At 44.9% G+C, this 21,696-nt stretch overlaps 2 protein-coding genes across 5 annotated transcripts in view; both read left to right on the top strand.

Moving 5' to 3' along the window:
- LOC109556756 (olfactory receptor 5J3-like) overlaps positions 1-21,696 on the top strand; it is a 169,940-nt gene that overhangs the window by 100,420 nt on the left and 47,824 nt on the right. The gene's annotated exons all lie outside the window — the stretch shown is intronic.
- Positions 17,313-21,696, top strand: part of LOC139182141 (uncharacterized) — an 80,215-nt gene continuing 75,831 nt past the window's right edge. For 3 of the 4 annotated variants that reach the window (XM_070785799.1, XM_070785796.1, XM_070785797.1), the window contains exon 1: positions 17,318-17,602. The gene's annotated coding sequence lies outside the window, so the exon portion shown is untranslated. Of the gene's footprint in view, positions 17,603-21,696 lie in introns of all 4 variants that reach the window. The other variant, XM_070785800.1, reaches the window with a different exon arrangement.

Here is a 21,696-nt window from a genome sequence, read left to right as displayed (position 1 = left end):
AGCAGCAGCAGACAAATGAGGGTACAGGGTGGCATGCCAAGTAGGAAGTCACTGGGGGAGTAACTCCCAGAAGCAGGGATGAACATAGTTTTTATTTATTGATTCATTAATGCATTGAATGAAATTTTTTGGAAATATCTATTATAGGCCTGAAAGATGAGTAGGACATCATTCCTTCCCTCAAGCAGTTTGTAGTCTAATGGGGGAAGTAGACACATAAAGAAAAATGTGTATTAGAGTGTGATGAGTATAACAACAGAGGCCTGTGTAAAGTAGCATGCAGAGAGTGTCATCCTCCCAGGGAATGAGGAGGGGCTCAGTGGGTTACAAGGGAGCCAAGGCTCTGCAGTTGCAAGGGACAGCATCCCAAGGCTCTTTAGGAAGGACACGGGAGGCCAGTGTAGAGGGCAGATGATGATTGATGGGAAATAAGGTAGTTAGACGGTCTAGAGATCAGATCTCGAAGGCATTTAGAGGACATTCTATGGAATCTGGACTTTATTCAGAGGATGAGGCAATCAGAAAAGATTTCAGGGGAGATGACATACCACATTTGCATTTTGGAAAGATAAGCATAACAGTGTCTCACATTATTTAGGGCCAACTACAGTTTGTAAACCTTAACCTCACAATGACCTTTATCAGTTCTAGAGGGAGGTACAAACTTGCCCAAGGTCACTCCAGCAGGAGGAGCAGGAAGAGGATTTTTGGTTTTCAAGACCAGACTCTTCACCCCTACATTGTCACCTCTTTGATTGCGGAGTGGGAAGGCTGGGGAAGGGAGGGAAGTGAGTGGTAAGGGAGGGAAAGCGGCAGAGTCATGGTCAGAATTAAAAGATATGAGGCCAGAACTGAAGTGGTGGGACTGAGAACGGAGAGAAAGAAACAGGGTTCAAAACCATTTAGGAAATAGGCCCTACTGGGTGCTGTGATTGATCTGATAATGTAGATTAAAGGGGAGGGAGGACCAGCAGGACTCCAAAGCTCTGCTCCCATAGCTGCATTTCTTTCTTGTGGGGCCATCAGCAGTGAGAGGAACCACAGGAAGTAAAGGTGTGTTTGTGAGATAATGCACTGAGGACCCTCCCTACTGGGTGGTGGGTTAGACCCAGCCAGAGCTCAGGACCAGGTCTGGGCTGGAAGAAGAGACTGGGGAACCTGACAGACTGACTAGGATGAGTAGAGGGCTGATTAGACAGTAGAGAGCCTAGGTGACAGGTCGACATATGGACTTGAGTGTGGAGAGAGTAAGAAGTCACTGAGGCCCTTTGATTAGGGAAACAACAAGGTCAGCAACAGCTTTTTAAATGTCAAGCATCAAACTAAAATATTCAAGAACCAAAACAGAACTTGATTTCCAGCCCCCATTCCACCCTGTGGTGAAAACAGCACCTCAGTCAGGGTGGGCCAGCCCCGCCATGCTCGGAGCGGAGACCAGGTTCCGTGAGGTTTCGCGAGCCCAGGGGACGGGAGCTGTTGTCACTCTCTGTGCTGGGGCCCCTGAGATGTCCCTGTTCCTGAGGTGTGCAGGCCCACTCCATGAGGGGCCCAGCCATAAGCCCCTTGTCAAGGCTGCAATGTGTCTTCCAGTTTGGAAGTGGTGAAAGGTTGGAGGAGCTCCAGCTTGTCTCTGTTTTTCTTGTTCCTCATACGACTTTAGTGACAAAAAGGTAAAGGATGAAAAGAAATGTTGGGAGATGAGATGGAGTGGTTATCCTGCCACATAATAAAAATCATATTTGGGGAAAGCCAGCTCACAACATTGGAAAGGATCTAATGGAGTGTGGAGAGGGTGGAGGAACATGGGAACTGATTCAAAGGCCATCCCAGAAGTCGGACCTGACGGGGTCGTTCATGATGTACACTTACCTCTCATTTGATCTGCACAGCGACTCCGTCAGGTGGTGTTCATTATCCCTATTTTACAAATAAGGCACCAAGAGAAGATAAATCAGACCAAATCACCTGGTGATTCAGATGGTAAAGAATCTGCCTGCAATGCAGGAGACCTGGGTTTGATCCTGGGTCAGGAAGATCCCCTGGAGAAAGCGATGGCACCCCATTCCAGTACTCTTGCCTGGGAAATCCCATGGACAGAGTAGCCTGGAAGGCTGCAGTCCATGGGGTCGCTGAGGGTTGGACACGACTGAGAGACTTCGCTTTCCCTTTTCACTTTCCCTTTTCACTTTCATGCATTGGAGAAGGAAATGGCAACCCACTCCAGTATTCTTGCCTGGAGAATCCCAGGGACATCAGAGCCTGGTGGGCTGCCGTCTATGGGGTCGCACAGTTGGACACGACTGAAGCGACTTAGCAGCAGCAGCAGGAAGATCCCCTGGAGAAGGAAATGGCAACCCACTCCAGTGTTCTTACCTGTGGAATTCCATGGATGGAGGGGGATGGCGGGCTACAGTCCATGGGGTCACAAAGAGTTGGACAAGACTGAGCAGGTAAGACTGTGCGACTAACACTTTCCCTTTCTCCTGGCTAGCAAACAGAAGAGCTCAAGCTTAAAACCTCAGTCTTCTGGGAATTCCCTGGTGGTCCAGTGGTTAGGACTCTGCACTTTCACTGCAGAGCGCAGGTGTGTCCAAAAAAAAAAAAAGCAAAACAAACAAAAAACTTCGGCCGTATCATGAAAACTTTTAAGAGGGAATCCCTTGTGCTTTCATCACCCACTACTGCACATCCTGCAACATCGAGTTGCCTCTCAAGGAACCAGGTGCTCTAAAAGCAGAGCCTAAAGGTGCCTTTGGAGGCTCTATCTTGAGAGAACGTCCCTCTGGGATACAAGGCCACCCAGCATTCCTCCGCGCTTGGAAACGGACTTTCAACCGAGAGCGGCTTCCAACCACAGCGCGCATCAGCCTTCCACGCCGGTCCCCAGTGGAACTGAACTGCGAGGCTCAGTGAAAAGCCGGCTCCGACAACCGACCTCTGATTCAGGCTGAATGAGTTCCTGGTACACACTGTCAGAATCTAAGAGGCAGGTGTAGCTCCCCTGACGCTTTCAATAGGAACTTGTTCATATCATGTAGCCTCTCTAGGAATATTTATTTCAAAGGAGTGGTTTAGAATTTCTCATCTGTAGCAGGAGCGAGGAGGTGGATTAGGAGGAGGAAGGAGGAAGTACTGATGGGGGAGGCAGGGAAAAAGACACGATTCTCGATCAGAGCAGCGAAGATCAAAGGAGAGGGGTGATCCTCGCTTCTGGAGATGAGAGGCTGCGAGATAATGCCAGCCAAGGTAAAGGAGAGAAAGAAATGAGATGTGGGAGGTGGAGCCTTTGCTATAGCGAGAACCTGAAGAGGTTTCTATTTCCCCACAGGATAGCTGCATTTAAGGCTCACTGGCTCCTTCCTCCTCCTCCGCAGGGACCTCGCCTTCCTCCAGTGTAGGGCTCCAGGTCCCCACCTTCCTCATCCACCATACCCGCTCCCTCCAGCCTTTCTGTTGTTTCCGTGTTCCAACCCTGAAACATTCATCCTTCAGGTTCATCCTTCCCGGATCGCCCTCTACCCTTCGCTCTGTCTCATTGAATCAAATTTAAGTGCCGAGTACCCCGTAAGTCTGACCAAACCCTCCAGCCCCACGGGTCCCACTTGCCCACACGCCTGGGTCTGTAGACTCTGCATCAGGATCACCTGGAGGGCATTTTATTTATTCTTTGTTTGTTTATGTTTTTCTTTCTGTAACCTGTTGGTAACAGAACCAATTTTGGCTTAAGCTCATGTCCAACTTACTATCAGACAAAATTCAAGCTATCTCACCCCAGTCCTTGTGTGCTGTGTCACACACTAGTTTGAGTATTGTTATTAATAACAATCGAGTTTCCAGTTCACTTCAGATCCTTCCTGCTCTTCAACCAGCAGAGAAGTACAATTATGTTTGGAAATGATCTGAAATTGTCTATTGTTTTACTCAAGGGTGGGCTTCCCTGGTGGCTCAGACAGTAAAGAATCCACCTGCAATGCGGGAGACCTGGCTTCAGTCCCTGGGTTGGGAAGATCCTCTGGAGGAGGGCATAGCAGCCCACTCCAGTATTCTTGCCTGGAGAATCCCCATGGACAGAGGAGTCTAGGGGGCTACAGTCCACGGGGTCGCAGAGTTGGACACAACTGAATGACTAAGCACAGCACAGTATATGCTAGCCTTGCTTACTCAAGGGCGTTTTAAAACACACACAGGTTTCTGGGACCCCTCAGTCTCTGATTCAGTAGGGCTGAGGTAGAGCCAGGGAATTTACACTGCTAACAAATTCCAAAGTGATGCTGATGCTATGTTCTGAGGACCATGAATCTGTATCATTCATTTAGCCATAATCATGCACTGCCTGTATTGATATCTTCATTGAGTATGTGTATCCTGCCCCCCAGATGAAACTGTGAAGAAGTCAAAGGCAGTGATGTGGTAGGTCCTAGACGGTATCGCCCACAGTACCTTGGTGGTATACTCAGAGAGAACACCCAAACCAATATAAATTATTAGTTGGTGTGAAGGGTTAGTATTGATTTTAGGTAAAAGTATGGAATAGGTAGTTTGGCTATAGGAACCTCCCACTTCCTCAGCCTCTTTCTGTGCCACTTACTCGTCCTCCTCTAGGCTGTACCAGGCCCCCAAAACATATGCCTATCCTAAAAACCTGGAGTTCTCTTGCCTGCCCCTTAGAGTTTATAGGCAATTCTCATAAGAAGTTTGGCTGAGAAGGAAAGAAGGCAAGGCAGGCAAGGAAATGAGGCAAGGCAGTAGCTCAAGAGGGGTATGAGACCCAAGAGGCTTTTTATTTCATTTTATTTTTTTTTAAATGAGGGAGACTTGAGCTTATTTAAATACTGATGGAAAGAAGCCAGCAGAGCCGGGGAGGTGGTGGTATGGGAAAGGGAGGTATAATGGATAAAGGGAGGTCTTTAAGAAGGAGGGTGGGTGGGATCCAGAGTATGGGGAGAAGGATTAGCTTAGACAGGAGCGGGGATATCTCTCCCATTGTGGATGGAAATGGGAAAGAATGGGTTAAGTGGTAGGAACAATGAGGCTTTAGACTCTAGGTGGTTCCCTAGCTCTAACATCTTACAATTTCATGAAATTAAATCACTATGGTGTCAGTGGCTTAATGTGCCACCTCTCTTTGGCAAAGCTTTAACCCAAAGAAATGAATCTTTCATGAGAGACTCTCAGACTATGGGAGGCCTGCCAGTAGGGCAGCAGGGCCTTCCTAGCATCCTCGAACACTTAACATCCTGCTATACAAGGAGGAATTGGAAAAACAGGACAAATATGCCCAGCTGTGACAACGTAAGACCTTGCATAAGATCACAGAGCTGAAATATAAATACCGGAATCAGACTAGAACCCTTCTTCACTGGACACGGCAGCTATCTGGTCCACCCGTCTATCCTTATTCATTCCCAGGCCACCTAATGGGATTGAGTAAGAGGAGACATGGAAGTAGAAGTATTAAGAACAGCTTCTCCCTAGCCCTTGGAATGAAGACTTGTGAGATCATACTCCATCCCAGATCCACACATCCCTAGCCCGTCTCTGGAGCTCTGAGGAACATCTGATGGTTATAGGAATAATAAGTTACCAAATACCTCCTCTATTAAATTAGCAAAGTGCCTGCTACCTTATACTAGAACCTGGATCACAAGAAGAGGTCAATAAATGTAAGTTTCATCATCGTCTTCCTCCTTCTTATCATCATTATCAACAACAACCACTATGTGCCGGGGCACCATGCTATGTGCTAACGTATTTCCTTATTTTTTAAGAAGTTTCTTTATTTGTCTGCACCAGGTCTCGGTTGCCACACGTGGAATCTTCTGTCTTCCTTGTGGCATGTAGAATCTTCCTTGTTGTGGCATGCAACTCTTAGCTGCAGCATGTAGGATCTGGTTCCCTGACCAGGGATCAAACCTGGGCTACCTGCCTTGGGAACACGGAGTCTTACCACTGGACCGCCAGGGAAGTGCCTACATATTTACCTATAAAGTATGTGTCTTTCCTAATTACAAAAGTACAAGGTTGTCAGTGTTAAAAAGTTCTAACAAGAAATACATAAGAATTGAAAGAGTGGTGTGCTGCAAAACGGGAAAGCACTGGATTCACACTGCCTGTGTTTACATTCTGGCTCTACTGATACTAGCTGGGTGATCTGGGATGTCTTACTTACCTCTTCTGAGCCTCTGTTTCCTTATTTGTTTAATAAGGGCAATAATACTTCTCATATCATAGGATTCCTGAGAAATTTAAATAAGATGTTATAAAGCACTGAGCACAGTGCTTGGCATACAGTGAACAGTCACTATAACTTGGTTATTATTGATATTATTAATGTTGCTGTTTTTAAATAAGTTCAGTTCAGTCACTCAGTCCTGTCTGACTCATTGCATCCCCTTGGACTGCAGAACCAGGCTTCCCTGTCCATCACCAACTCCCGGAGCTAACTCAAACTCATGTCCACTGAGTTGATGATGCCATACAACTATCTCATCCTCTGTCATCCCCTTCTCCTCCCGCCTTCAATCATTCCCAGCATCAGGATCTTTTCCAGTGAGTCAGTTCTTTGCATCAGGTGGCCAAAGTATTGGAGCTTCAGCTTCAGCATCAGTCCTTCCAATGAATATTCAGGACTGATTTCCTTTAGGATTGACTGGTTAGATCTCCCTGCAGTCCAAGTTTTTAAATAAAGTTCTCCATAATTCACATCTCAGAAGTAATTACTACCTATAGCTCTTTGCATATTTCTTCAGGATTTTTTCTATCTGTATCAATGTCTTTATATCTGTGTTTGTATATAATATGGGGTCCAAAATATGTAAATAATTCCACGTCTCTTTTTCACTTGACAAATATTATGGGTGATTTTCAAAACAACCCTACAAAGTACATATTAATACACCATTTTGTCTATAAATGGATATCTGATGTAATCTCTCTGAAGGTTGCAACTTCATATCCCAAATGTTCAAAGGAGACCTTTGGAGGCTAAAGTATAGGGCATGGGTCCGCAGCCTTTTTCTGCAAACAGTCAGATAGAAATAGTTTTGACTTTTTAGGCCATGTAGTTTCTGTTGCAACTAGTTAACTCCAAGGTTGCAGTGTGAAAACAACTGTACACGATATGTGGAGGAATAAGGGTGGCTGTGTTCCAATAAAACTTTATTAACAGAGAACAGAATTTGAATTTCATGTTATTTTCATGTCATGAACAATTACTCTTCTTTTGATTTTTTCCAGACATTATTTTAAAATGTAAAAGTTATCCTTAGATTGCAGGCTGTACTGTACAAAAATGCACATGGGCTGGATGTGGCCCATGGATCATAGGGAGCAAACCAGCTTGTCATTCTGAAGCCTGGTTGAAAATTAGAGAGGCAGTGAAGTGTGGAAGTAATATCTTAATATAACCTTCCTGCTTTCTCAGTAGGAAGTACCCTTTCCTCTGCTTGAAATGCATTATCCCACCAAATCCACTAAAATCCCACTCAAGGTTTAGATCATATGCCGCATCCTTGGTGAAATCTTCCCAAAATTCCCCTGAAGAAATCAATGCTGTTCTCCTTTCAGATTCTTTTAGCACTTCCTTTATAGTATGACACACTGTACTTTTTCCCCCTATCAGAATACCTACTAGGCCTCAAAGTCCTGTGAGTTCAATTTATTTGATGAACATCTGGAACTAGTACAGTGCTTGGCAACTGAGAAGGATTGAACCAAATTACTGAGCTTCACACTCCCTCTATTAGGTGCGAGAAAAAGGAACTCATTAACACTATTAGGAGGAGGGAGAAGGCCTTCCCTGTGGCTTGCAGTAAACAATCTGCCTGGAATGCAAGGGACACGGGAGACTGGGTTCCATCCCTGGGTCAGGAAGATCTCCTGGAGGAGGGCATGACAACCCACTGCAGTATTCTTACCCGGAGAATCCCATGTCCCACAGACAGAGGAGTCTAGTGGGCTACAGTCCCTATGGTCTTGAAGAGTTGGACATGACTGAGCACGCATGCAGTGGGAGGGAGGGGAATGGTTTAGAATCAGGAACATTTAAAGAACTTAAATTGAGGAAGCCGCCATCAGAGCTAAAACTACGGTTTCCTAAGCTGACAACCAGGAATCTTTCTCTCTCAGGCCACATGGACTCCCATCTCTACCTCTTTGACTAGGCTGATATCATTACTTTTCTTTTCAGGGCAATCCTCTCAATTCAATAGCTCACAGATCAACTAGCTTCTGAGAGTCCTAATTTTAAATTTCTGGGAGAGAGAATCTTATTGGCTGGGAGCACTGGATATGTTATAAACAAAGTGCCGAAGATCTGAGTGGGTAGTCCAGGAGTCACTGGCCAAGAATGGAGGGAATGTGTTGGGCAGACACCTCAAAATGCCTGTGATACTTGCTGGCTTCATTTGTCACATGATGGCTTATGTTGTGGCTACTTGTATGCCTGTCTGTCTTTTCCACTATCTAGACAGCATGCTCCTTTAGAACAGGGACAGAGCCTCACTCATTTTCGTGTCCCCAGTTTCAGTACAATGTTTTGCACCCAGCATGTATTAGCAACTGCTTATGGAATTGAAAACATCACCTTCTATTCAGTCTTTAAGTATCTTTAATCTTTATGAAAGATATACATTCCATTGCTAGGTAAAAGACATGTGGCATAAAAGATAAATTTTCTTTTCCTGGCTTCATTTTTTTTTTTTTTTAATTTTGTTAAATTGTCTTTAGTTCAGATAATTGCATTATTTCCATTCCAGGTTTTCAGAGGTCAAACAACCTCAGGTCCAGATGTACTATGAATGCAACTATAATAGTTTCAGAGCAATTATCTGCTTCCAGCTCCACAGGGAGAAGCAACTCGAACTCTGGAGCCAGGCTAGCAAAAAATCCTCTCATAGAGTCAGCCCAAAGTGAAATCTAGGCCAGTGTGAGCAGAGAATTACTTAGCTGTGGCTAGTGGCCTAGGTATGTGCTGTGCTTACCATGCAAAGTCAGTCATGTCTGACTCTGCGACCCCATGGACTGTAGCCCACCAGGCTCCTCTGACCATGAGGATTCTCCAGTCAAAAGTACTGGGGTGGTTGCCACATCCTCCTCCAGGGGATCTTCCCAACCCAGGGATCGAACCCAGGTCTCCTGCATTTGCAGACAGATTCTCTACTGTCTGAGCCACCAGGGAAGCCCTAGGTATAGCTGCTGCCTATGCTGGCTTCTACGCAGGTCCAGGAGCAGCTGAGTGCCCCAGATCATACCTGAATCCTTCTGCCCTTTTATCAAGGCCAGAAAAATTCAGCCTCTGCAGCCACCAAGGTCAGTCAAGAGAGGCAGCCCTTTCCTGGCTGTCTTGTAACTGCTGGAGAGTTTCTCTCCATCGTATATTATTTCGCCTCTGATTTGCTCTCTTGAGGGAGAAGTTGCCTCATTGTTTACCAAAACCAGTTGCTCCCACCGGTAGCTCTGCTGCCTCTTTCTGCTCTGATGAGCTGCAAGCTTCAGGCAGAAGTAGATCTCAGGGAAGAGGCATTTCAGACAGTCCACGGCAGATGCACCCTGTGCTGGTTTCTGCCTTCCTTGCCTCAGCTGACATTGATTCCTGAGGCCCTTCTCAGGTCTTCTGTGCTCCCTTCTATATCCTGGTTAGAAGGGAGAAGACTCAAGACAAAATGGTCCATCCATCCCACTAAAATGCCAGTTGTATTATTACATACGTACTCTGTTCATAACAGACACTCTAAGACTTTCATTGTTGGGGTTCTTAATGTTGCTCAAGGCTGATCTTTCTCCCAAGAGGATGGTACGTGGGTGGGCACATACATGGTGTCACATCTTATGAAATGCATAGAACTCCAGTTTATTATTTACCCCCACTAAAATAACAATTATAAAAATCAAATACTCTGAACTCAAGCAAATCTCTGACTATCCTTGATCACCTAATCAGACTCCTTTAAAAGCACCCACAGGTCTTTGGCAACAATTAGAGGTTTTTCAGAAAGTTGCCTGGAGAAAGAAGAAAATAAAATAATTGAGCTTTAAAAAGTAGTGTTAAGATCTTCAGTTCAGTCATTCAGTTGTGTCTTTGCATCTCCGTGGACTGTAGCACGCCAGGCTTCCCTGTCCATCACCAACTCCCAGAGCTTGCTCAAACTTATGTCCATCGAGTCAGTGATGCCATTCAACCATCTCATCCTCTGTTGTCCGCTTCTCCTCCTGCCTTCAATCTTTCCCAGAATCAGGGTCTTTTCCAATGAGTCAGTTCTTCCCATCAGGTGGCCAAAGAATTGGAGCTTCAGTTTCAGGATCAGCCCTTCCAATGAATATTCGGTACTGATTTCCTTTAGGATTAACTGATTTTATTTTTTTTTTATTTCCTTTAGAATTGGGGGCATTTAATCTGTTGGCCATTTCCAGAATGGTTATCTTCTCAGCCTACCCACCTGTGAGTCCGTTCTCCTAATTTATTGCTGTTTAAAAAGAATGAAGAAGCTGTATTCATTTGTTCTGAAGGAGCAAGGAATTTCTATTTCTCACTACAATGATGGTCTATTTTTACATGAATCTCTTGTTAATACATGTATTTTAACTTTGTTATTTAAACTAAGTTCTTTAAACATTTTTTTGCCCTGTAAAAACTGTAGTTCGCAATTTTCTGCTGCTCCTGCTGCTGCTATCTCACTTCAGTAGTGTCCAGCTCTGTGTGACCCCATAGACGGCAGCCCACCAGGCTCCTCTGTCCCTGGGATTCTCCAGGCAAGAATACTAGAGTGGGTTGCCATTTCCTTCTCCAATGCATGCATGCATGCATGCTAAGTCACTTCAGTCATGTCTGACTCTGTGCAACCCTATGGACCACAGCCCACCAGGCTCCTCCGTCCACAGGATTCTCTAGGCAAGGATATTGGAGTGGGTTGCCGTTTCCTTCTCCATTGCAATTTTCTACCCATCTCTTAAAGCCTGAGGGAAGCATCTTATAGTTTGTGGGTTACCTGGATGCCTTATTCTTCTTTCTTCTAATCTGTAGCTTTTGACCACTAAGTGCTCTATATTGACCTGAAGCTTGACTATGAAAAGGAGATGAGGGAATTCCCTGGCAGTCCAGTAGTTAGGACTCTGTACATCACTACCAAGAGACTGGGTTCAATCTCTGATCAGGGAACAAAGATTCCACAAGGTGCGCAGCATGGCAAAAAAAAAGAGACGAAATTTAAACTAATAATTTTTCATTTCTAAAACATGAGTTTGTCACAGTGCTTTTCTGAGATGCTTGAACTATGTTGAGGGATCTTTTCAAATACTATTTTTAAGTAATAGCATTACTTCTCTAAGATGCTCTGTATGGAAAATATTTTCCCTGAATGCTTATGTTTGCAGACTAATGGTTCAAGTGTGAAGCTAATAAAGGTAAAACAAATGATGATGCAATTAGTATGTCCTTTCAATTATCTGTGGTTCAGAAAAGTCAGTGGCAAGATAGACAATATAAAAGAACAGTAAAGAGCAAGAGCTTTGGATCAAACAGAACCAGGTTTTGGGCCCCTTATGTTTACAAGCTGTATGACCTTGGGCAAAGCACTTAATCTCAGCAAGTCTGTAAAATGAGAACTAATATAACATCTAACATTTGTTGATTACTTTTTATGTGCTGGGCACTGGGCTAATTATGTCACGTGCATTCATTATCTCATTTCATCCTCAAAATAATCCTATGAAGAAGATGCTATTAATATGCTCGTTTACAAATGAAGAAACTGAAACTCAGAAAGGTTGAGTAATTTTTCTAAAATCACAGAGTGGCAGAGTTTGTAACTAATGCCATGTCTGGCTCTAGAGGCCAAGTACACAAACCACACTAGTGCTCTTATATTCATATTACATATTATTGTATATTAGCAGCTAAAATTTGCATTTGTTTTTGTTGTTTAGCTGCTAAGTTGTGTCCGACTCTTTTGCAACCCCATGGACTGTAGCCCACCAGGCTCCACTGTCCATGGGATTTCCCGGGCAAAGAACACTGGAGTGGACTCCCGTTTCCTTCTCCAGGGGATCTTCCCAACCCAGGGATTGAACACTATCTCCTGCACCGGCAAGCGTATCTGATATAGTAGCTCATCACTTCATGATACCAAGTGAAGGATCATAAAACTGTGGCTCAGAAAGGTTAAAAGACTTGGCCCAGTTCATTTAGCTTATAAGCACACTGAAACAGGAACTCAAATCTTTTCTCTCCAGAACACAGAAACCTCACTGTCTCTTAATCATGGTGGTGGTGGGAGGGGATATATTTTTATATAATTAATTTAAGTTATTATTAGAAGATGTGGCTATTTCCAGATTGAGTTCTAAACTTTCCTGCCTCTAAATTGCTGCTTTATCTTGGTAAATCTTGAAAATTCCTCTGTTTCTCATACTTTATGCCATCTTTTGTTGTTGTTCAGTTGCCAAGTTGTGTCTGACTCTTTGTAACCCCATGGACTGCAGCATGCCATGCCTCCCTGTCCCTCACCATCTCCCAGAGTTTGCCCAAGGTCATGTCCATTGCCATCTTTTAGTGCCCCTTTATCTTCTCTTGCTCTGAGCGACCTCCAGATCAGGCCTTCCTTACATTAAGGAGTCCTCTAAATTCTAAAACTATCTACCTGCTCCCCTCTTATCTTTCCACTTCACCCTCTAATCTAAATGGCTATTGGCAGCTTCCCTGGTCCATGGTTAAGAATCCACCTTACAATGCAGGGGACACAGGTTCGATCCCTGGTCCAGGAGGATCCCACATGCCTTGGAGCAACTAAACCTGAGTGCCACAACTACTGAAGCCCACACACTCTAGAGCCCGTGCTTAGCAACAAGAGAAGCCACCCTAATGAGAAGCCCTCACACTGCAATGAAGAGCAGCCCCTGCTAGCTGCAGCTAGAGAAAGCCTGCGCAAAGCAACAAAGACCCAACACAGCCAAACAGTACAATAAATAAATATTAAGCGAAGACCCAACACAGTCAAACAGTAAAATAAATAAATATTAAGCAGCTATTGGATATGAACTAAGGGTTTGGAGGAAAGCAGACTAATAAAATAATTCACACTGAAGTATAAGAAGCTGATTTCCCTTATCCCTGGTAGAAGTTTGCTTTTTTAAAAGATTATTAGTTTTAGACTCACAGACATAGAGAGCAGACTTGCAGTTGTCAAGGGAGAGGAGGGGAAGGAGATGGATGGACTGGGAATTTGGGGTTGGTAGATGCAAACTATTACATTTAGAATGGATAAACAACAAGGAACTACTGTATAGCACAGGGAACTATAATCCCCTGGGATAAACTGTAATGGAAAAAGATATATTTAAAAAAGAATGTATACATGTGTAAAACTGAGTCACCTTGCTGCACAACACTATCAACACTTCAATTTTTTAAAAATATTATTAGTTGTGCATGTACATTCATCTTGCAGTGAAACAAAATAAAGTGAAAGTAGCTGCTATGTAGAAGGTAGTTTTGGAGAAGGCAATGGCACCCCACTCCAATACTCTTGCCTGGAAAATCCCATGGACGGAGGAGCCTGGTGGGCTGCAGTCCATGGGGTCGCCAAGAGTCGGGCACGACTGAGCGACTTCACTTTCACTTTTCACTTTCATGCATTGGAGAAGGAAATGGCAACCCACTCCAGTGTTCTTGCCTGGAGAATCCCAGGGATGGGGGAGCCTGGTGGGCTGCCGTCTATGGGGTCGCACAGAGTTGGACACGACTGCATCGACTTAGCAGCAGCAGCAGCAGCAGAAGGTAGTTTGGAAGTGATGTGCCATAATGTGGGGAGACCAAGCCAACAAGAATCTTTCTTGCCCAATCCTTTCATGCCACTGACCTCTCCAGTACACATATATCCACACACATCCAAACACACATCGTATCAGCTACCTTGGCTGCTAATCTTTTCCTCATCAAATGGACAGTCATTAGATTGATGGCATTTCAGCACTGGAGAGGGTTGTAAAGCTAATGTCATTAGTTCATTATATAATTGAGGAAACCAAGCTTAGATACGAGGGCCTGGTGAGTGGTAGAATTGGCACTAGGTCTTCTGCCCAAGAGTCTAGGGTATTTTCTTCTATAATCCATGCTTAGCATTCAGAAGTCTCGAAAAATAAACTCAGGAACACTCATTGACCTTGTTCACTTATCCACTTGGATCATCTTTTCTTTCTCTGGACTCGGTAGGTAGAAGTCATCACTGCCAGAGGTGAGATAATCTGACCTGCTCTTCCTGCCAATATGTTCTGACCCGGAGGCTGGAGAGTCTCTGTCCTCTACCAAGCGGGGCTGTGGAGGAATTCGAAAACTGGGGCCATCTGGGGGCCCTGGTTCATGCTTCTTGCTTCATTAGCTACTCATGGAGATCATTGAAAATATGAGGATTATTACTGCGTCTCTCCCCTTTCTCTCACTGAGCAGTTAGATTTTTCACTCTCATAATTGAAACTACTCTTTTCACTTCTTCGGCGGTATCAGCAGAGTTGGGGAGAGCATGGTCTCTGGGGAGGCAGGCTGCCTGGGGCCATAGCTCAGCTAGCACTTCCTGACTGAGTGAACTCAGCCTGTTACTGAACCTTTGTGCCTCAGCTTCTTCATCTGGAAAACAGGAACAATAACAGCGTATACCTTATGGGGTTGTTTAATATATGTACCTGCTCATTACATGTTACCGATCATCACCGTCAATATTACCATCAACAACTTGTGGGTGTTTTTAGTTTGCTTTGTACATTTTTTAAGGAAGGGAAGCCTTTCTGGTCTTAGCTGCCTTTCTCTGTTGCCTGGCAATCAGTAAATCATACAATCATTAAAGGTCAAGCTGACCCTTTATGCAATTCTTGCCCAGAAGGCCTCATTGTATATAGAGAGTCACCACCACGGAGAAGTGGACGGTGAGTCAGTAGTCTGTTAAGCAGAGGTCAGAAGGTCCCCTGGCTCAAAGTGAGAGGATCCAAACCTAGCTCTGGGGTACAGAAAGAAACAGGGCACTTCTATGGCTGAGTGGCCTTGGGGTGCCATGGAGAACGTGTGCTACCCAGATCAGAAGATATAAAGTGATGGGTAAATGCTGGAGCCATAAAACCACACAGACCTGAGTCTGATTTCAGCTCCATCTCTACCTTGCTGTGTGACCTCCGGCAAGTTATTTAGCCTCTCTGTGCTTCATTTTTTATCATCTGTAAATAGAGATGGTCTTAAAAGAAGTGACTTCATGGTATAAATGCTTGGAAAATGCTAAGAATCAAGTAAATACTCAATCCAAAGGAATTATTTTCATTATCCTCATGAATGTGGATCGGAACAGACAGTTAAAAGGATCTGCCGTAACGGAGAAAGGGAAAAGGTAGTAGGAACAAGGATGTGTCTGATGTGGTAAGTTTTACGTAGTGACAAGCCACTTAGCTAGTTTAAAAAACATATATTTGTTTATTTATTGGCTGTGCTGGGACTTCTTTTGCTGTGTGGGCTTTTCTCTACTTGTGGTACGCAAGCGCTAGTCTCTAGGTGCGGTGTGCTGGCTTTTCATTGCGGTGGCTTCTCTTGTGGAGCACCGGCTCCAGGACACGCAGGTTTCAGTAGTTGCTGCCTGTGGGCTCTGTAGTCGCGGCTCCCCGGCTCTAGCACAGAGCTCAATAGTTGTGGCACACAAGCTTATATGCTCCAAGGATCAGAGGTCGAACCCGTGTTTCCTGCATTGGCAGGCGGATTCTTTACCTCTGGGCCATCAGGGGAGCCTTTAGCTAGTTTTAAATGTAAAAAGTCATAATTTAGTTCTTATTGCACCCCCGCAAAGGAACAAGTGATGTGAGTTCACATAATTTGCATGTTGTAGAGGAAGAGTCAGAGGACTAGAGTACAAGCGACCTTCCTGCAAAACCACAGATCTGGTAGCTCCAGTTAGGAGCTGAGCTCCCATTCAGGTCCTGGCTGTAGAAGGGTGACCATCCCAGCCCTGGTAAAGGAGACCTTATCAGGTTTATAACTCCACCAGAAGCTAAAAAAAGAATGTCACATAATCATCCTGTCCTTCTTCTTGATCTCAATTGGCTCTCCTGATTTCATGCCATTTGCAAATTTGCACATCCTTTGTGCTTCTTTTTGTTCACATTTTATGCCTTCTTTTGCCATCTCATTTACTCGGCATGTTTCAATCTCTGGGCTTCCATTTTTCTTCTTCCTTTCTCATGCAGTGTTTTTTTTTTTTTCTCCCTCCTCTCTTTCTCTTCCCTCCTTTACACCCCCACCTTCCTCCTCCCTCCACACCAATCAAATTCCTGCTTGCTTCTTGCCATATTCATTATTCTACTTCATTCCCCCTTCATTCCTCGAAAACAGCTCACAGAGACTCACCCTTCCCCTCCTCCAGCTCGCAATGCCCACCCTCCATAAATTCCAGCAGCCTGGCAATCAGTAACTTTCGCATCACACTTCACAGCTCTCAGAGTTTACACTACTTGTTACTATTCTCCTTGCTACCGCTCTCTAGGGTTTCTGCAAAAAAAAAAAAAAAATCCACTTAAAAATATCTTAGGTACAAGTTGAACCCACAGTTAAGTTTACTCGCACATTTACACATTTCCTGGTTTTATTTTAACTAGTGGTTCAGGTTTAGGCTCCATTATGCAGTGAAGAAAGACTAGCTCCATAGGGAACACTTTTTTTTTTTTTTTCTACTATGAAGAAGAAAACCATCTAAACATTTCAACAGAAACCCCAGCCCTGGGTCCACCCACTCTTATCTCCCCACTACCCCAAGCTGCAGCTGACCGGCCGCGGCTTTTTCCTTTGTGGAGTCATTGATTTCACTGTTTCTGGAGCTCAGACTGCCTCCCAGTGTGTGTCTGTGTGCACACGTGTGTGGCCACTGCTGTTTTTGCAGGGGGCTCACCTCTCTTCTGCCATTTTACCAGGACACAGGAGGCGGCTCTCCGTCTCCCTCTCTTTCTCTCCCTGCCCCCAACTCAGCCTAGGCTTTTTCCTGTCTCTTAACTCCACCAGTGCAGCAGCAACTAGCTGAGCTGCTTGCGTGAGAGAGAGAGAGAGAGAGAGAGAGAGAGAGAGAGAGAGAGAGAGAGAGAGAGAGAGAGAGAGTGTTGTGTGTGTGTGTGTGTGTGTGTGTGTGTGTGTGTCTGCCTGCGCAGCTAGGCCAAGCCTGCGAGCCTGCCTGTCACTGGAGAGTTTTAGTTTGCATTCAGAAGAAAGGAGGAGGGGAGGCAAGGAGGGGGGAGGAAAAGGTGGAGGGGGGAGGAGTGGGGGGGTACTGAGAAGGGAGGGAGAATGTCTTGTTTGTGGCTTGTCAGCAATTGCTTGAGACAAGCTTCCATGTGTGAAAGCTACTTGGCATGAATGCCTGGGCCGTACCAAGTGTCACCGCAGCAAGAGGGGGAGTCAGAAGAAAAACAGATCAGACCAGAGCAGACAATAGGCCCCTAAAGTGTTCCCCCTAAGTTGCTTTGATGTTGTCCTAGTGTCTTGATACCAGGAGGCCAGGGATTGCAGGAAAAGGGTCTTTTTTGTCTTCATTCACTTTCCCCCCTCAGTTTCTGAAATGATTCTCCAGAATTTCTCCTCATAAAAAAGGTAAGAGCCCTAACAATTCCTTCTTCTGTGGCAGGCTGGTTCGCCCGTGCCTGGAAGTGGGGGTCTCATTCCTGCGCTGCTTAGGAGGAGCGCTGGGAGCCTGCGATTGGAGCTCTAGCCTTGCCTCTGGAAGTCTTTGCAGGCGCTCCGGGCTGGGGATGGCCCCCTCTTTCTAGGGAACCCCAGTAACACGATCTGCGCCTCTGGGTTGATGGGGGAGAAGGGGTGGATGGAGAGGAATGGGAGGAGGGTGTGAGATTGGAGGGCGTGAGGGGTAAAAAAAAGAAAGAGCAGCCTGAAAGAGAGGCAGAGAAGGGCAGAGCCCTCGTTCAGAGCAGCCCCAACCAGGAGCCCAAGGAGGGCCTCCTTGCAAGCTTGCGCTGAGCATTCTCAGGCTGAGCAGGGGCCGGCGGGGGCTCCGCCGAGTGCCTGCAGAGATTACACGGAGCTTTGTGTGTGTGCGAGTGTGCCTGTGTGCGTGTGCGTGTGTGTGGACTTCCCACACCCTGCCCTGGCGTGCCTCGTCGTGAAGGGGAGGTACCCCCATCCTTAACACCGGAGCCCAGACTCTCCGGGAGGAAGAGCGGCATGGCAGGCAAGGAGGGAGGCTGAGAGAACTCTGTCGCAAGACGATCCAGAAACTTTTCCCGTCTCAGGGATCTCTCTGGTGGTAGAGACCGTGAAGGAGTTGTGGGCGGCCCCGTGCCTCAGTTTCCCCAGCTGTAAAATCCAGAGAGCCGCCTTGGGATGCTGCCCGCCTCTCTGGGATCCGGTAAAAACGGAACAGATACCCTTCTGTCTCAAACGCGTTGAGAAATCTTCGAGCTAGCAATGCTGTGGCATCACAAAGTAGAAGTGTTATCATTGTTCTTGATCGTCATCATCATGATAATAAAACCATCATTAAGACACCCTGAGACAAATAGACCGGGGAACACAGATCAAGTGTCTGAGCATTTCTAAGGAATCAAAAAGCCTTTTTCCACCTGTTGGCTTCTGTCCTTTTCTCTTGTGTCTTTTCCTTAGATTTATTGGCCGATTTGTACAGAGAATGGGGTAGGAGGGGTTGGGTTTCCCCCTTCTCTCCTCCCTGGTACATATTTTTTTTAAAAAAAGAAGGTCAATGCAAGATGCTCGAGAGAGAAAATTTGTCTCCCGTTATAGGAGTTTTTTCAAGACCTTGTGTTTTCTGGCTCTAGCAGGGCATGCAGACACATCTGTAAACTCTGCCTTGGAGGTTAAAGATTTTTATTGTGGCTTCTAGAGATTAAATGAGATTTATTTACAAATGCTGTTTATCAGAAAGTAAATATCTTACTGTGTGTTTGTGAGGATAAGAATGTGAAGGTTGTTTACTCACTGGTGGTTTTGTGGATAAAACCTTTGCTTTTTAAAGTGACATCTTGAGAGATGGGACTAGAGGACTAAAATCAGTGCCTAATATTAATTTTAAAATTTCTAAGAAAAAATATGTCTGCTTATTTTCTCAAATTGTGGGTGTCCTTTCTTCTGTTTTTATACAGTGATTGTTTCAAGGCTCTCAATTGTTGCTCTCTCTGAATTCTCTGGGGGGATTTCTCTTTCTTACCTAATTCTAGGTTTTCTGTGACTCTCCTACTTGTCCATAAAAAAAAAATCTGTAAAAGTCTGAGAAGCTGTGCTTGCTTCCATTCTAACTGCAAATGTCTATCAGACCGACTCTCTGTGATAGCTAGAGATTGAAGCAAAGCACCAGCTCTGGTTGAGAATATTTATGTTCTTCCCATTGAGGCCTAGAGAACCTGACTTCTGGGTGTGGAAAAGGATGAAGAGAAGGTATTAACTGGCTTGGATCTGGCAAGAAGTCACCACCCCCCCCAAATAACATTTCATTGAACCAGAACGGAACTTCGTATTTTAGAAATTGTTTTCAACTTTGTAAGCAGAAGGTCTTACCATAGTTTGTCTCTGGCAAGATTTCAGGGTCCAGAAATCTTCCTAAAAGGTTAGAATTTCAGAACTGCAAGGGAAAAAAAAGATTATTCCTCAGGTTTTAAATGAGGACACAAAAGCCCAGAGATCATCAATGATCTGAAGGGGCTCAATGCAAGTGTAGTTGCATCTGGATCATACCCTGGGGTTCAGAGTGCCCTGCAGGTCAGTTGTTATGCCAGCCATCCTTCCCTGGCCTCTACATTTGATTTTGTCTGCCCCAGCATTGAGCTAGCCCAAGATGGGCACCTTTTGAAGTTTTGCCTGCTGTACTGAGTTGTAGCAGCACACTCAGCCCTGCTCATGGCACAGACGTGGCAAATACACATCACAACATGAATTTGCATGAATTCATACATGTATTCATTTGTTTATTCAACTAATATTCAGGGGCACTTGATATGAGCTGAGCATCTTGCTGAGAACTGAGGATGTGGGAAAGAACAAGGCAGATGCACCTACACTTCTCTCAAAAAACTTGCAGTCTTATTGGTGTAATCAACATGAACCACACAAAGTAGTAATTATAATATTGATAATATACATTGAACGGCTTGCAGATGCTATAATGCAGGGCATAAAGTTGTATAAGTCATTGACCTGAAGTTTGTAATTAGACATAAACTGTCTTTTTGGCTTTGTGGCTAGGTTATTACCCCTGGCCAACTTCCATTCCCTGGTAGCATTTCCACTCACATAGAGTCCAGTATTTGTAAAGACAGCAGAAAATCCCCTCTTTCTCTTTCCCTCCACCCTCCTCCACCAATACAAAAGAGTCACAAATATGTCTGCTAACCCTTTACACATGTACTATTAAATAATTTCATACTCATTGTGAGCCAGCCTATTTAACCGTCATTATCTGGGTGATTCACATTAGCTATAGCTTCTGTGCACAGTTAAACCAAATAGGCATTGGAGGGGACATGTGTTTAGGGAGACTCTTGCTTGTCTCATTGCACTTGTTCTATAGTTCTTCCAGTTGCTACTAAACACTTAGCTGCAGGACACGCCACCATTATCACTGTCATCTTAGAATTCCAAAGACATTTGTGTACAAAATGGCTTTTCCCATTCCTACCAACAAGCACACATATCTAAAAAGGGGGAAAAAAAATTAAAACCTCTTCAACGGTTCCACTTTTGGTTGGTTTGTTAAAATCTCACTGGTTTTATGAAGTCAAAGGTAGGAGAATTCTCCCCCACCCCCACATTTATGGTCTTGTTTGGAGAGAGTATTTTGTTGAAATGCCAGTCATTTCCTTGGAGGCAGATTTGTGTTAACGCTTATACCACCATTTTCTACATTGTGTCTTTTTCTGGTACTCACAGGTGTTAAGTCTTCAATGTTGTCAATCCATCCTTTTTTAGATTAATTTAGTAGTTTAAAAGGAAGACAGATATGCCCACCCACACATAAATCATAGGTTTGGTGCCCATCCTCTGGGAACCCACACAGGTTGTGTGGTCAAGTCATGTGAATAAGAGGCATTTCTATGTAGCCGTTGTTGCTAGGCAGTGAGGTAGTCGACACACGTTGTAGCAACTACCCTTTCCGGAGCTTGGGTAGTGTCTGCATTTGGCACCTGTGGCCATTGCCTTCTGTGAGCTGTATGACTTCATTTGCAAGTCTTTGATCACTTCTGAGACACTCCCCCCCAACTCCGTGTTCCTCACTGGGGAGCTGCCTCTGGGGGAGGCAGTCTGAGTTGCCTTGGAAGAGTAATCCAAAGAGAGGAGTAATCTGAGTGGGGAGTTAAACAGTGAATAAAACAAGAATCTGGTTGGGGAAAACATTTAACAGAGCTAGGGAGCCAGACAACAGTGATCCTGACCTCTAGAGAAATAAGAACGAAGATTGTGATGATATTTTTAAAAGGTACAAAGGGATACTTGCATAAATAAAAGTGCTACAGCCTCTAGTCCTGCTGAAAGAAAAGAAAGTGAAATCACTCAATCGTGTCCAACTCTTGGCGACCCCATGGACAGTAGCCTGCACCAGGCTCCTCCATCCATGGGATTTTCTAGGCAAGAGTACTGGAGTGGGTTGCCGTTTCCTTCTCCAGGGAATCTTCTCGACCCAGGGATCGAACCCAGGTCTCCCTCATTGTAGACAGAGGCTT

The sequence above is a fragment of the Bos indicus genome, chromosome 3 (genome assembly GCF_029378745.1).
Source record: "Bos indicus isolate NIAB-ARS_2022 breed Sahiwal x Tharparkar chromosome 3, NIAB-ARS_B.indTharparkar_mat_pri_1.0, whole genome shotgun sequence".
NCBI classification, from domain to species: domain Eukaryota; kingdom Metazoa; phylum Chordata; class Mammalia; order Artiodactyla; family Bovidae; genus Bos; species Bos indicus.
This window is presented reverse-complemented; position numbering and strand designations above follow the sequence as displayed.